The sequence below is a fragment of the Delphinus delphis genome, chromosome 5 (assembly GCF_949987515.2).
Source record: "Delphinus delphis chromosome 5, mDelDel1.2, whole genome shotgun sequence".
NCBI lineage: Eukaryota > Metazoa > Chordata > Mammalia > Artiodactyla > Delphinidae > Delphinus > Delphinus delphis.
In genome coordinates, this window is record NC_082687.1 from 58,908,725 (window position 1) to 58,923,192 (window position 14,468).

Consider the following 14,468-nt stretch of genomic DNA (forward strand, 5'->3'; position numbering starts at 1 on the left):
AGTGGTTGAGGACAATTTCACCAGATGAAAGCCCTTCATACAAGTGAATGGCTGGATGCCAGCCAAACAAGTTTCTGGGCTTGGGGAAAGTCTTATGGCAGAATGCTAAAAGACAAAGGCATTTGAGGTGAGAACCGGGTAACTGAGGTGGGCCTGAGTGCCCACAAAATAGTTTATTGTGGGTCTGGGTAAAATCAGAGTAGAGCCAAGGGGATGCTATACGTATGCCAGAGGCATCTGCTGTGTGTGTGTGTGTGTGTGTGTGTGTGTGTGTGTGTGTGTACATGCGGACATGAACAAAACATTACAATTAAGGTTTAAGGTACCTAAACCTTAATCTTTAACTTCTATTCTCTCATGATACCGAGTTTCACATTTATTTAGCAGTCACTTCAATTTTGGAAACAGCAATAGGTATTGTTACTCATATGGTTCTTTACATAGCAGTTTTTCTTCACTCTTTCTCCAACAACAACCAAAAAATCTTTACTACTGTAATATTACTAGCTTATTTTTGTAATATCCTTTCCGGTTACACACAGCTGAGAGTGAAAAGTTCAGAAAAGAATTGTCGCTAGAGGTCTAAAATTTACACATTCCACAGAACTCCTGCAGGCACAGAAAGGGAAAAACAGAACTTGCTGTGACTGATTCTGTCTATTCTCATGTCAATTCTGGGAATGAAGAAAGAGAAAGATAAATCAATTAGATCACAAATCCTAAATTCACAAGCAGTTAAGACCCAGCTGACAAGTGGGGCTTCGGGAGAAGTAATAATTCTTTTCTGCCACTTTATACGGTAACAGTCACTTAAATTTAGGCTTTTGATACCCCTTCCTATTTTCACTTAAATTGAGGCTTTTGATAGCCCTTCCTATTTTCATAAGAAAAAATGTGTTTAGATAGACCTCATAATAAGAAACTATTAAAATACTTCCTATGTAGAAAACATTATTCATTTTGGGAGGTCTAATTTTTGGCCTTTTAAAATACAGCATTGAGGGCTTCCCTGGTGGCGCAGTGGTTGAGAGTCTGCCTGCCAATTCAGGGGACATGGGTTCGTGCCCAGGTCCAGGAAGATCCCACATGCTGCGGAGCGGCTGGGCCCATGAACCATGGCCGCTGAGCCTGCGCGTCCTGAGCCTGTGCTCCGCGACGGGAGAAGCCACAACAGTGAGAGGCCCGCATACCGCAAAATAAATAAATAAAATAAAATAAAATACAGTATTGAATTTAATAAATCACCTGTAGCTCAGTAGAGTTACAGGGTGGTCTAAAATTCTTGAAGAATGAAATGATGGTCAATGCTTGCAATTTTAACTCAAGTATTTTCATTTACTAACTCACATACAGAAAAGTGAACCCCTGCAAATTTTAAGATTCTGAGAAGATGTAATTTAAACCTAGAAGTAGATCAAGGTCAATTAACCTAACACAGTAAATTAGCAAGCAACCTGAAATATTTATAAGCAATTTAAAGGCAACAAAATGTATGCTTTGTTGAGCACTGTGTACATAATAAATACTTGCTGATTTATCGACTTAATGAAGATAATGATGAGTTAATAAGAACTAATTTCTAGATGGAGGAAGAACATACAGAAAAAAAAATGAGTACCCTCAGTGCTCGCCATACAAGCATAATTGGCTCCAAAATGTTTTCTCATTGGAGGAAATGAGCACAAACGACCATTAACTACTCATATAATTAATATAAAATGACAGTATGTTTATTAATGTAAAAGTAGCTACAGAATCAAGCTAGTAATGTAGTAATATGCATTCATACTTACATACTAAAATAATAATAAAGTCTTATCATTACACATAAATATAATTACTTTTTAATGAGCAGGGTACTTGGAAGTAGCTGCAATATCAGTCCTCATCGTTTTCCACGTATCTGGGTGTTGTGCAACTCAGATACCCAGGTTTAACTTATAGACAATTTTGAAAGCATATGATAGTCATTTTTGTCAAAAAGGGCAATTTTAATTTTAAACCAACACTTTTCAAGAAGAAACACAGAAGATAAGTGTATACAGAGAGTGCTACATCAAGAGACAAAGGCAACCAAAATCACAGTGAAGAATAAGGCATAATTTGCCTTCGTGCAGATGGCAGCCATCACTTGAATTCAAATAGGTGGCAAGTATGCTCACATAGTGATATCAGCCATGTAACTGTATGGACATGAAAGGGATCAGAATATGCCACCCTAAGATATGGCGCCTTGGCATATTAAATAATATTTTTACGGAGAAGAAATGTGAGAAACAGCAGATACAGGAAGGACTCTCTAACCTTCCCCTTCTCCCCTGAAGCACGTCATTAAGACCCTCTTGTAAGAGGTGCCCTCCCTATACCCAAAAGACAGAGGGATGCTGAGAGGAATCCAAAAGAACAGTTTCTCCCAGCTTACGAAACTTCACTCATACCTTTAGTCCTCTCGTGTTTTCTCACACCTTCGTACTTTATCAACTTCCGTATAAAAATGCTCAGGTTAAGGTCTTCATTTCCCTATGAAGGCTCAGTGAACTGGATAGTCCAGGACACAAATCACACAAGTGTGATGGAAAAGCCTGGGATTTCAATCCAGATTTGTAAGATTACAAAACCTACATTCTAACCAAAATGCTATACTTCTGTTTGTGGATATAACAGAGTATAGAATGAAATACAAATGTAAAATATAATTTTATTTGCGATGATGCTGAAAACTCTCAAAAATGTTTTTCCCTGATACTGTTCAAAGCTAGTGGTATTCTAATTGACTTACTGAAATAGTTGCATCTATTATTTCTATAATTAAACTATTAACAGCAAAATCTCTGAAGCATATGTTTTAAGACAGCACTGTTAGGTTCATAGCATTCCCTGTTGCCAAATGGATCCTAACTTTAGTAACAGACAAAAAGGACAGAAAGAAGCATCAGCCATCATTGCATACTCCTTATTTAAGAGAAATCAATACTGCAAACTAAATATCATGTATAGCCTGTGCAGTGAAATATATTTTCCATTAAAATTATAACAGGCAAATAACATTGCTCACGTTGTTTGTGAATGCTGACAGTCGTGCTACAATATGTGTTTTATAAGCAAAGAAATATCTTCTGATATAAAAAGAGGCTGTATTTTTTAAAAAACATGTCTAATTAGGTCACTGAAATCTTGGCATTGGTCTTTCCCCGAGACATAATGTCCAGCTGTGGCTGACTTTGCTGGACAGTCTACAAAAGTCTATAGAATTCATAATATACCACAAACCCTTCACAGATGTGGTGCCAAATTTTGATCAACGTGCAAAATCATTATCATAAATACAACTGAGAAGAATAATGTCTGCTGGATGAAATGTTAAATTAAGTGGAGTCGTGGTAACATGTGGGGTGCAACTTAGAGTACAGCCAATGCCAGAAAAACTCCTCCAAAATAAACAGATTTACAAAAGCCCAAATCAGTGATATTTAGTTAAACCTATGAACTTTGTTTGACAAGTATATAAGGGTAGTAAGTCAGAAAACGTTTATGTTGAGAGGGCAACACACCAAAATGAATATACAGTGTATTTGTGAATGAAATTTAATTCATTCAAAAGAACCACAAAGATTCTGGTATTTGGAGGTGTTTTAATATACACATGTACATACACAGGTTCAGAACCATTGATATATACTCTAAGCATAATCTGCAATAACCTTAGTTTAATTCTTTCCAAATACTATCTGGGAATTCAGATATTCAACAAATTGCTATATTCCTGTTGGCCTGTCACTTGGCCAGAAGAATCACAGAATTCTCCAGTCAAGGCAAAGAGAGTGGCATCCTGCAGGTGAGGATCTCCAGGAGAGTAAAGGGACATTGTGAAGAGAGACCTCCCGTAGTATAAATTTAAGGATATTTTAAAGCTCAAGATTGGATCCATTGGCCATTCCACAGACTAATCCATTGGCTTTTCTTTCTGTAAATATAATCTTTTTTTTTTTTCTGAACAACAAAGTCATGAATAATCTTTCTTTTATAAATATGGAAATCTAGAATCTCATAAAAGCTTTGACTCAAAGCCTTGGGTAAACCTACCATCCAGCCACTGGCTTCAGAACCGCTTTTAATGCCATTGTTTAGACATTTGGGTAAGATAAAGAACCCATCTCATTTTAAACATCTGTAAGAGTAGCTTCCATTACCAAGTTCAGTTTAAGAAATAATAAGCATGTTTTCTATGTTAATTATTTCAAAGCTTTAGCCATAGAAAAACCAACTTGGCTACCATAAAAACATATGCTGCTTTGAATAACTTTTGCCTAGGAAATAGCATGCCCACACCCTGATAAAGGTCACTAGGACCTAGGACTCTCAAGTCACTCCAGGAAATTAGCTGCATTTGCCTATGCCAATTCTATTATTATATCATGTGTACTCCTCTATACCCAAGTATTAACTTCCCTGAATATAACAGAAATTTGCTTGCAATCATTAATAAAGTATATACTAACCACTACTGGCAGAATTTGGATTGGTCCACTAAAAATAATTAATCAACAAATAGTTCATTGCATGGTACTTTTTTATTGGGCAGAGTATTGCAGTGGTGAAGAGAACAGGTTTTGAGTCACATAGTTTCAAACAGATTCAAATCCTGGCTCTACCACTGGATAGCTATGTATCACTGGGTGAATAACATGTTTCTGTGCTTCAGTTTCCTTGTTGTTAAAAAAAAAAAGTATAATAAAAGTCTCTATATCTCTGGTTCATTATGAAGCTTAAACAGTGCTTGGCACAGAATAAATGCTTGGTAACTACTAGGTATATTATTACTGTTTTAAATTGTTATTAAAATGAAAGAAGGGTCACTGGTAAACAGAAGACAAGCAAACACATGGTTTCCCTGCTTTTATGGTTTTCATAATTTTGCTACTAAAGATATGACTTCTACTGATTGAATAATTAGAAAATTAAATACATGAGCAAATTAGATAACATTTAAATATGAAATAAATTACTAGATTAGACATAAATTGGACTAAAATAAAATGGACTAAAATAACGGGCTAAATTTAAGAAGTAGATACAATGAGCTACAAATCGTTCTATGGATAAGGTGGGGCTTAAACTGAAAGATTAAGAATTGTTAAAAATGGAAAAAGTGATCTTTTAACTTTAATAAATTTTCATTTATAACTTAAAAAATATAAGTAGAAAACATCATGTGTTTCTTGAATTTTCATTGAGTTTTCTAGTTCTTATTTTAAAAAACTAGATCTAAGAAATTCTGAATTTTCAACTTGGAAACTTTGTATTAAAAAAAGCCTAAGACCTTAAGAGTTTAAACAACCACTAACTTAGTAAAAATAAGTACCATTAAAAACTTGTTCTAAACCATCTTTAAAGATATTAAGAATAATCAAATCTTTCTTGCTAGTGGTGTAGGAAAAAAAAAACTGCAATTAAAGAAAGACATTTGGTAGGTAAGATTTATGACTCTGATACATTACTTTACTTAGAATGAGACAATTTATTATGGCTCTAAATCCCTCTACATCCCAAATGACACTTATTGTTGGCACTGCAGTCACTTTCTCCCAGTGCCAGTGTAAATTCACATGATATTTTTCATGAATAAACATGAAAATGTCAGCAATTCTAAACAAAAGGGAGATGGCAAGTTTGGAAATAAGCCAATAACTGTGCCAAATGACCCAAGAAAGCTGATTTTAAGAAAAGAACGTCTGAAATTTGGGTAAGTTGAATGCAACTGAAGAAGACATAGTTAAATTACACATTATAGCCACAAAAGAAGGGAAAGAGTAGAAGTAAGAGGGGGTGATCCACAGCTGAATTTGAAATAAAGTAGTGCAGGCAGTGACATGGTGAGTTAAGCCCTCCACTGTTCTCATATTGGGGTCCTGGTAGACTTGCAGCCAATATGCAAGTACATATGGGCCTTTCATCAGGGGGTTAGAACAGCAGACAATCTTACACACCAAGGAGTATATGCTGGGATGCATATGAAGAGAGACAAACACATGAAACTCGAGGGTTTTCATTTCTTTTCCAGAGTTCTTCTTCATTGGCTTAAAAAAATTCAAAGTATGCTTACACACACTGAAAAGTATTTCTAAGATCCGATTAGATAGCTAAAAATGTTTGCATGTTTGAACAAGGCTAAACTAATACAGCTTAAAAAAAAATGAAGGTCAAGCAAATACCTTTAAAATCATTGAAAAGATAGTAATATTAACACATTAAAAATAAATCAACAAACTGCTATTTATTTTATATTGCTATAGTTTAGCTTTCTTTCCAAGTATTTGTACTCCTATGGAAATGTTTACTTATTGGTAAGTGAAGAGACTTTGATACATATTTTCTAGTCAATCTTGGACTTGATGTGATATCAAATAACAAAGCCTGGGCAAACTTACCTTCTTTAGCAATTATACATTTTTATGTTCCCATTAAAATCCTTCAGCTAGTAATAGTGTTGCCCCATGAAGCACTATTAATTAAATTTTACTGTTAAACATCTTCTAGAGAGCATAGATGCTACCCCAAAGAAGCTGTCTCCTGCTCAGCACTTTTGAAGCAAGTGATTCTGAGCTCCAATGACACGTGACCACCTCCCTAGGGTGCAGATACTACTCCTTAACTTTTCTCCATTCAGCTCTCTAAACAAACCTTGTTATGTAAAAAAAAACAATGGTTGAAATAACATCAAAGCAAACAATAGAAGAAATACATCATAAAGGAACATTCTATAGCCCAGTGGAGGAAGGGGATGTAAATTCGGTGGTGATAGGGTTTGGTCTTTTTATAGCACCCATTTTCTCTGTCATCTGCCTCTCTGAGTCACTGCCCAGCAAGACCATCCTAATTTTCTATCCCTAACAATAGAAATAACAGTCTTGATGACTATTTTATAAATTGATCCATTTTTCCTAAAACCGTACCCTATTTTTCTAATACTTGGCATTGTAACTTCAAATTCGGAAAGTTATTTTCAGATGTTGAATGGATAAACAGCACCCTTCATTATTACATATTTTTAACTGGATAGATGTCTCCCAGAAGCTGTTTATGTAGAAATAATTAAATACTAAGTTTCCAGCATAAGACTTGCACTCACTCCTCAAGCTTAGTAATTGAAAGAAACTTTGTATTTATTCAAAGACTTACAGTTCCCAAAAACACTTTAACTCTAGGGTTGTAAATAGATCATGCTTCTTCAAAAAGACTAGTGTGCTGAAAAAAATAACCACCAAGATTTGTTGAGCATTTACTGTGTAAAGTATATTCTCAGCACTTAAGTTTATTTAATTTTCACAATGATGAGGAAACTAAGGTACAAAGAATTTGAGGGCATTACTCAAGAATGCAAAGCCATTATGATAAACTACTTCACAAATAAAATAATAAAATACAAATGAAAGTTGTGGGGAAGCAAGAGGAAAGACACATACCTTTTGCAGAAAGGGAGGGAATGTATGTTTAGAGAAACACATTAGTGATACTGAGTTAGGACACAAGCTAGATTCTAGAATGATTGAAGAGATGGGTTCTAAATACATGAAAATGGAATCACTTACAAATTATATCAAAGTAACATCACCTTTTTCATAGAAAATCAGGAAATGCAGGAATAAAGATTTTACAGGACACCAAATGGCTTTGACAAATTTTATCCTGATATATAAGTGAATAGATTGTAGAAATAAAAACAACAATGATGATTCATTTACAAGGACTTAAAGCTGTACCCAATGAGCTGGATGCAATTAATAACTGTACTCAGAGGATACCTGGGTAAGTTAAAGTTGGACAATGATTTATAGCAGCTTTCAGCAAACCTCTGTCCTTCATACTGATCACTCAAATATTAATATTCAGTTGGAGAAGGAAAGAAATCATAAAGATCAGATCAGAAATAAATGAAAAAGAAATGAAGGAAATGATAGCAAAGATCAATAAAACTAAAAGCTGGTTCTTTGAGAAGGTAAACAAAATTGATAAACCATTAGCCAGACTCATCAAGAAAAAAAGGGAGAAGACTAAGATCAGTAGAATTAGAAATGAAAAAGGAGAAGTAACAACTGACACTGCAGAAATACAAAGGATCATGAGAGATTACTACAAGCAACTATACGTCAATAAAATGGACAATCTGGAAGAAATGGACAAATTATCAGAAAAGCACAACCTTCCAAAGACTGAACCAGGAAGAAATAGAAAATATGAACAGACCAATCACAAGTACTGAAATTCAGACTTTGATTAAAAATCTTCCAACAAACAAAAGCCCAGGACCAGACAGCTTCACAGGTGAATTCTATCAAACGTTTAGAGACGAGCTAACACCTATCCTTCTCAAATTCTTCCAAAATATAGCAGAGGGAGGAACACTCACAAACTCATTCTACGAGGCCACCATCACCCTGATACCAAAACCAGACAAAGATGTCACAAAGAAAGAAAACCACAGGCCAATATCACTGATGAACATAGATGCAAAAATCCTCAACAAAATACAAGCAAACAGAATCCAACAGCACATTAAAAGGATCATACACTATGATCAAGTGGGGTTTACCCCAGGAAAGCAAGGATTCCTCAATATACACAAGTCAATCAATGTGATACATGATATTAACAAATTGAAGGAGAAAAACCATATGCTCATTTCTAGAGATGCAGAAAAAGCTTCTGACAAAATTCAGCACCGATTTATGATAAAAACCCTGCAGAGAGTAGGCATAGAGGGAACTTTCCTCAACATAATAAAGGCCATATATGACAAACCCACAGCCAACATTGTTCTCAATGGTGAAAAACTGAAACCATTTCTTCTAAGATCAGGAAAAAAACAAGGTTGTCCACTAACACCACTATTATTCAACATAGTTTTGGAAGTTTTAGCAACAGCAATCAGAGGAGAAAAAAAAATAGAAGGAATCCAAATTGGAAAAGAAGAAGGAAAGCTGGCACTGTTTGCAGATGACATGATAATATACACAGAGAATCCTAAAGATGCTACCAGAAAACTACCAGAGCTAATCAATGAATTTGGTAAAGTAACAGGATATGAAATTAATGCACAGAAATCTTGGGCACTCCTCTACACTAATGATGAAAAATCTGAAAGAGAAATTAAGGAAACACTCTCATTTACCACTGCAACAGAAAGAATAAAATAAACCTACCTAAGGAGACAGGAGACCTGTATGCAGAAAACTATAAGACACTTATGAAAGAAATTAAAGATGATACAAATAGATGGAGAGATATACCATGGTCTTGGATTGGAAGAATCAACATTGTGAAAATGACTATATGACCCAAAACAATCTATAGATTCAACGCAATCCCTATCAAACTACCAAGGGCATTTTTCACAGAACTAGAACAAAAAATTTCCCAATTTGTATGGAAACACAAAAGACCACGAATAGCCAAAGCAATCTTGGGAAAGAAAAACAGAGCTGGAGGAATCAGGCTCCCTGACTTCAGACTATACTACAAAGCTACAGTAATCAAGACAGTCTGGTACTGGCACAAAAACAAAAATATAGATCAATGGAACAGGACAGAAAGCCCAGAGATAAACCCACGCACATATGGTCACCTTATCTTTGATAAAGGAGGCAAGAATATACAGTGGAGAAAAGACAGCTTCTTCAATAAGTGATGCTGGGAAAACTGGACAGCTACATGTAGAAGAATGAAATTAGAACACTCCCTAAGACCATACACAAAAATAAGCTCAAAATGGATTAAAGACCTAAATGTAAGTCCAGACACTATAAAACTCTTAGAGGAAAACACATGCAGAACACTCTTTGACATAAATCTCAGCAAGATCTTTTTCGATCCACCTCCTAGAGTAATGAAAATAAAAGCAAAAATAAACAAATGGGACCTAATGAAACTTAAAACCTTTTTCACAGCAAAGGAAACCATAAACAAGACAAGAAGACAACCCTCCAAATGGAGGAAAATATTTACAAATGAAGCAACTGACAAAGGATTAATCTCCAAAATTTACCAGCAGCTCATGCAGCTCAATATCAAAAAAACAAACAACCCAATACAAAAATGGGCAGAAGACCTAAATAGACATTTCTCCAAAGAAGATACACAGTTTGCCAACAAACACGTGAAAGAATGCTCAACATCACTAATCATCAGAGAAATGCAAATCAAAACTACAATGAGGTATCACTTCACACCAGTCAGAATGTCCATCATCAAAAAATCTACAAACAATAAATGCTGGAAACAGTGTGGAGAAGAAGGAACCCTCTTGCACTGTTGGTGGGAATGTAAATTGATACAGCCACTATGGAGAACAGTATGGAGGTTCCTTAAAAAAGTAAAAATAGAACTACCATGTGACCTAGCAATCCCACTCCTAGGCATATGCCCTGAGAAAACCATCATTCAAAAAGAGTCATGTACCACAATGTTCATTCCAGCTCTATTTACAATAGCCAGGACATGGAAGCAACCTAAGTGTCCATCGACAGATGAATGGATAAAGAAGATGTGTCACATATATACAATGGAATATTACTCAGCCATAGAAAGAAAGGAAACTGAGCTATTTGTAGTGAGGTGGATGGATCTAGAGTCTGTCATACAGAGTGAAGTAAGTTAGAAAGAGAATAACAAATACTGTACGCTAACACATATGTATAGAATGTAAAAAAAAAAAAAAAAAAAGGTTCTGAAGAACCTAGGGGCAGGACAGGAATAAAGACGCAGACGTAGAGAATGGACTTGAGGACACAGGGAGTGGGAAGGGTAAGCTGGGACAAAGTGAGAGAGTGGCATGGACATATATACACTACCAAATGTAAAATAGATAGCTAGTGGGAAGCAGCCGCATAGCACACGGAGATCAGCTCGGTGCTTTGTGACCACCTAGTGGGGTGGGATTGGAAGGGTGGGAGGGAGACACAAGAGGGAGGAGATATGGGGATATATGTATATGTATAACTGATTCACTTTGTTATAAAGCAGAAACTAACACACCATTGTAAAGCAATTATACTCCAATAAAGATGTTTGAAAAAAATAAAAACCACAGTGCCTTAGAAAAGGCAACAAACTCCTGTTTTCAGTTCTGAGCAACACTTTTTGAGATCAATATAATCAAGGTGGACTAGTTCAAAGATTGAAACTCGAAAGGATTGGGGTCTAGAAACCATGAAAAAAGAACCTGGAGTCATTAGCAGGACAAGATAATTCAGGGCCTGGTATTCCCATCATGCTTTGTACATCCTAGATACCCTGTTGTGAGCTCTGTAACCAACCTGTCTCCAGGGTAATTCTAACACACAGTCATTAAACTAGTGGGCCTCACCCTTTCATCCTAATTCTACAATTCCACAATTCTCTTCCATTTTCTACCCCTAATCTTCCATCCAGATTTAAACTGTTCTTTTATCTCTGCACCACCTCTTTTAACATTCTTTAGATCTTAGTAACTCAAGAGCCTCCTCTTTTAGAACCTTCATCCTACCCCTAAATATGATTCTTTTGTTAAAATATATTCAAATATGTAATTTCTAGGTTCAAAAAATAAAAAAGAAGATGTCTTCTAAGCTACCATGAAGTGAGCTTCCTTTAATTATTTCTCTGTAGCTTTAATGTGTTAATTTACACTGTGATTCTAGAGGATGAGGGGAAAGAGGGTAGTGACAGCCTGTTATTTTGTGTCTTAACAAACTTACTTGGTGTTGGATGGACTCCTTCCTCCGCCCCTCTCAAATATGGTGTATGGCTAATATTCCATAGAACATACTTTGAGAAATGTTGCTCTACAGAATTCTACAAGCTAATGCGCTTCTTTTACTTTAAACTTCTTTCTCCTACTTTTTGTGACAATAGCTTTTTTTCCTGGATTCTGGATTAGCGTCTTTCAATTTTGACAAATCTTCTCCATATGTATCTCCATCCTGTTTTCCAAATTTTTGTTATCTATCTTTTTTCTTTGGTGTGTTTCAGATATTTGCACCACTCTCAAAATTCCAATTGTACCTCTCTACAAATGATTCTCAAATGTTTAGTTCCTTCCTAAGTGGCAGCATAGTGGTTTGGTTCAGTGAAATGACCATGAAGGAGTTCAAACTTCAGGTCTGCTTATTAGCTGTATGACCTTGGGTTTCAGTAGTATTTGCTCAGCAAGTTTTGAGAATTAAGTTAGAGTTCAAAAATAAAATACCTCAAATACTTACTAAAAAAAGCTATTCTTTTTTTTTTGGCTGCACTGCATGGCATGCAGAATCTTAGTTCCCCGACCAGGGATTGAACCCATGCCCCCAGAAGTGGAAGTGCGGAGTCTTAACCACTGGACCGCCAGGGAAGTCCCACTATTAGCTATTCTTTTTCTTTCCTAATCCATGCTCTTTTTTGGCCCTAAGGCTATCATCACTGCTGAGGGCTATAAATTTCAGCAGCGCCTCAAACTTTAGATGTTTAAGACTTGCTTCCAACTCCACTTCACTGAACTCTACACATCAACATTTCTTCATTTTCCTATTGTAAATAATGGCAATATTACCACATGCACAATCACTATGGCTCAAAACTCAGCTCTTGGTTGTTTTTTTTTTTCCACCACATTTAAGAATTTGTTAGTTTCTGTCAAATTTTCTTTACCATGTCACCCCAATCTCATTTATCCCCATCACCATCATTGGCATATTAGTTCAGTTGGAATCACTCAGCGTCTAGACTGTGGAATTCATCTCCTTACCTATTCTTTCTGGAATCTAAGGCACCTGAATGCAACTGTCATAACATTTTCTAAAATTCTCTGATACATTTGTCTTCTTTTAAACTGGTATTTAAGGTAAGATCTGTTCTCTCTTGAATTAAAACTTGCTATTTTATTGTGTACTATTCTCAAATTCAAAATCTGCTTGGGTTTTGGGTAGTATTAAATTTCTTCTTTCATATTCCATTTTATGGTACTTATGACACTTTGTCTAGTATTAGAGCTTTAGGCAAGTATTATTTCTTCCAATAGACTATAAGTACTATGAATACAAATACAATGTCTTATTCACATCCATATCCTCTTAATAACTTTCCATAGTGTTTGGAAAATGACGTGGCTTTTTGTGAATTTTTTATATACATTTTCATGGATTGACATATAATATACAGCTTCTTTCTCCCTCACTGGTCATTTTCCCCTCAAGTAACTGTTTTCTTTTTAGAATTCCTACAATACCTTATCTAGCCCAAATGACAGATAGATAGATGATAGATAAATAGATCCTTGTTATCTGAGCACAGATCTAAACTTTTCTATTAGACTGTAACTTCTTAAAAGCATGATTTATCCATAATACTTTCTTCCAAGTTAAGCAATTTTCAAGTAGCTCCTGAATAAACAAAATAGCGTATTTTATTAGAAAATTCAATACATTCAACATTACTTATTCCTGTATAATTGCACAGATTTCTAGAAGTTATTATTATGTGTTTAGGAACCATTGAACACGTGGTTAAGAGACAAGAGCAAAAACAGCCAATATACAATATTAGAATTAAAAATCCTAATGGGTTTTCTCTGCTCCCTGTCTTAAATCCCCTATTTCACATTCCACTGAGAGTGATTTTTTTAAACCTAAAACATGCTTTAAGCCCTTCAACAAACTTAGACCAAGTCTAAAACCCTTTCCCTGGCCCACAGGACTTGCAGGGTCTGAACCCTGTGTCTTCCTCTCCACCCTGGTTCTATTTTGCTTCCTGCTGTACTCAGTGCATAGCATACCAGAGGGCCCAGAGTAGCCAGTTAATAAATGATTAGCAGAAAATGTTTTTTAAAATTAAATATTATAATTGATTATAAGTATATTTCTAAAAAAATTTTATATTCTTCTGGAGTAACTCTGATATGCAACTTACTCCTTCTCACAGTTTTTCTTTCATTTTTAAATGCGCATTACATCACTTTAGATTTCCCTCTTAAAATCACATTTGGAGAACACTTTTCTCCTTCACCCCATTCTTCCATCTGTAAAACTGAAGAAATTCTTCTCACCTAGTGGCTCCATCTCAGGGATGCTGCAAACATTAACAAGGTCATATTTAAAAGTGCTCAAGATGCCTTTGGATGAAAGATGTTACTAAGTATAAAGTATTACTACCATTTCTGATAGGATTATATTCTGAATGGGAAAGTATAAATGGGAGTCCCTAGAGGAAGAAGCACACTAATGGTTTAAGTGAGATGCTGAAGCCTCAAGATAAACTAATTTAAGTCAAAGCTCCAGAGTTAAAAAGAAAGTAATTTTAACTGGATTAAATAATGCCACCCACTGCAAAAGAACAGTCTGCCATTTACATAAGATATAATTTTAAAGTGGATTTTCTGGAAGTCTATGTAATATGCAATTATCTCAGTTTATAAGCAGGGGCAGGAATCAAAGATTGCAATACACTGTGACTGAATGAAG

General features: G+C 35.4%; 1 protein-coding gene across 5 annotated transcripts in view; it reads right to left on the minus strand.

Moving 5' to 3' along the window:
• The window catches only part of ADGRL3 (adhesion G protein-coupled receptor L3), an 872,689-nt gene that overhangs the window by 360,647 nt on the left and 497,574 nt on the right, over positions 1–14,468 (minus strand). The window lies entirely within an intron of this gene.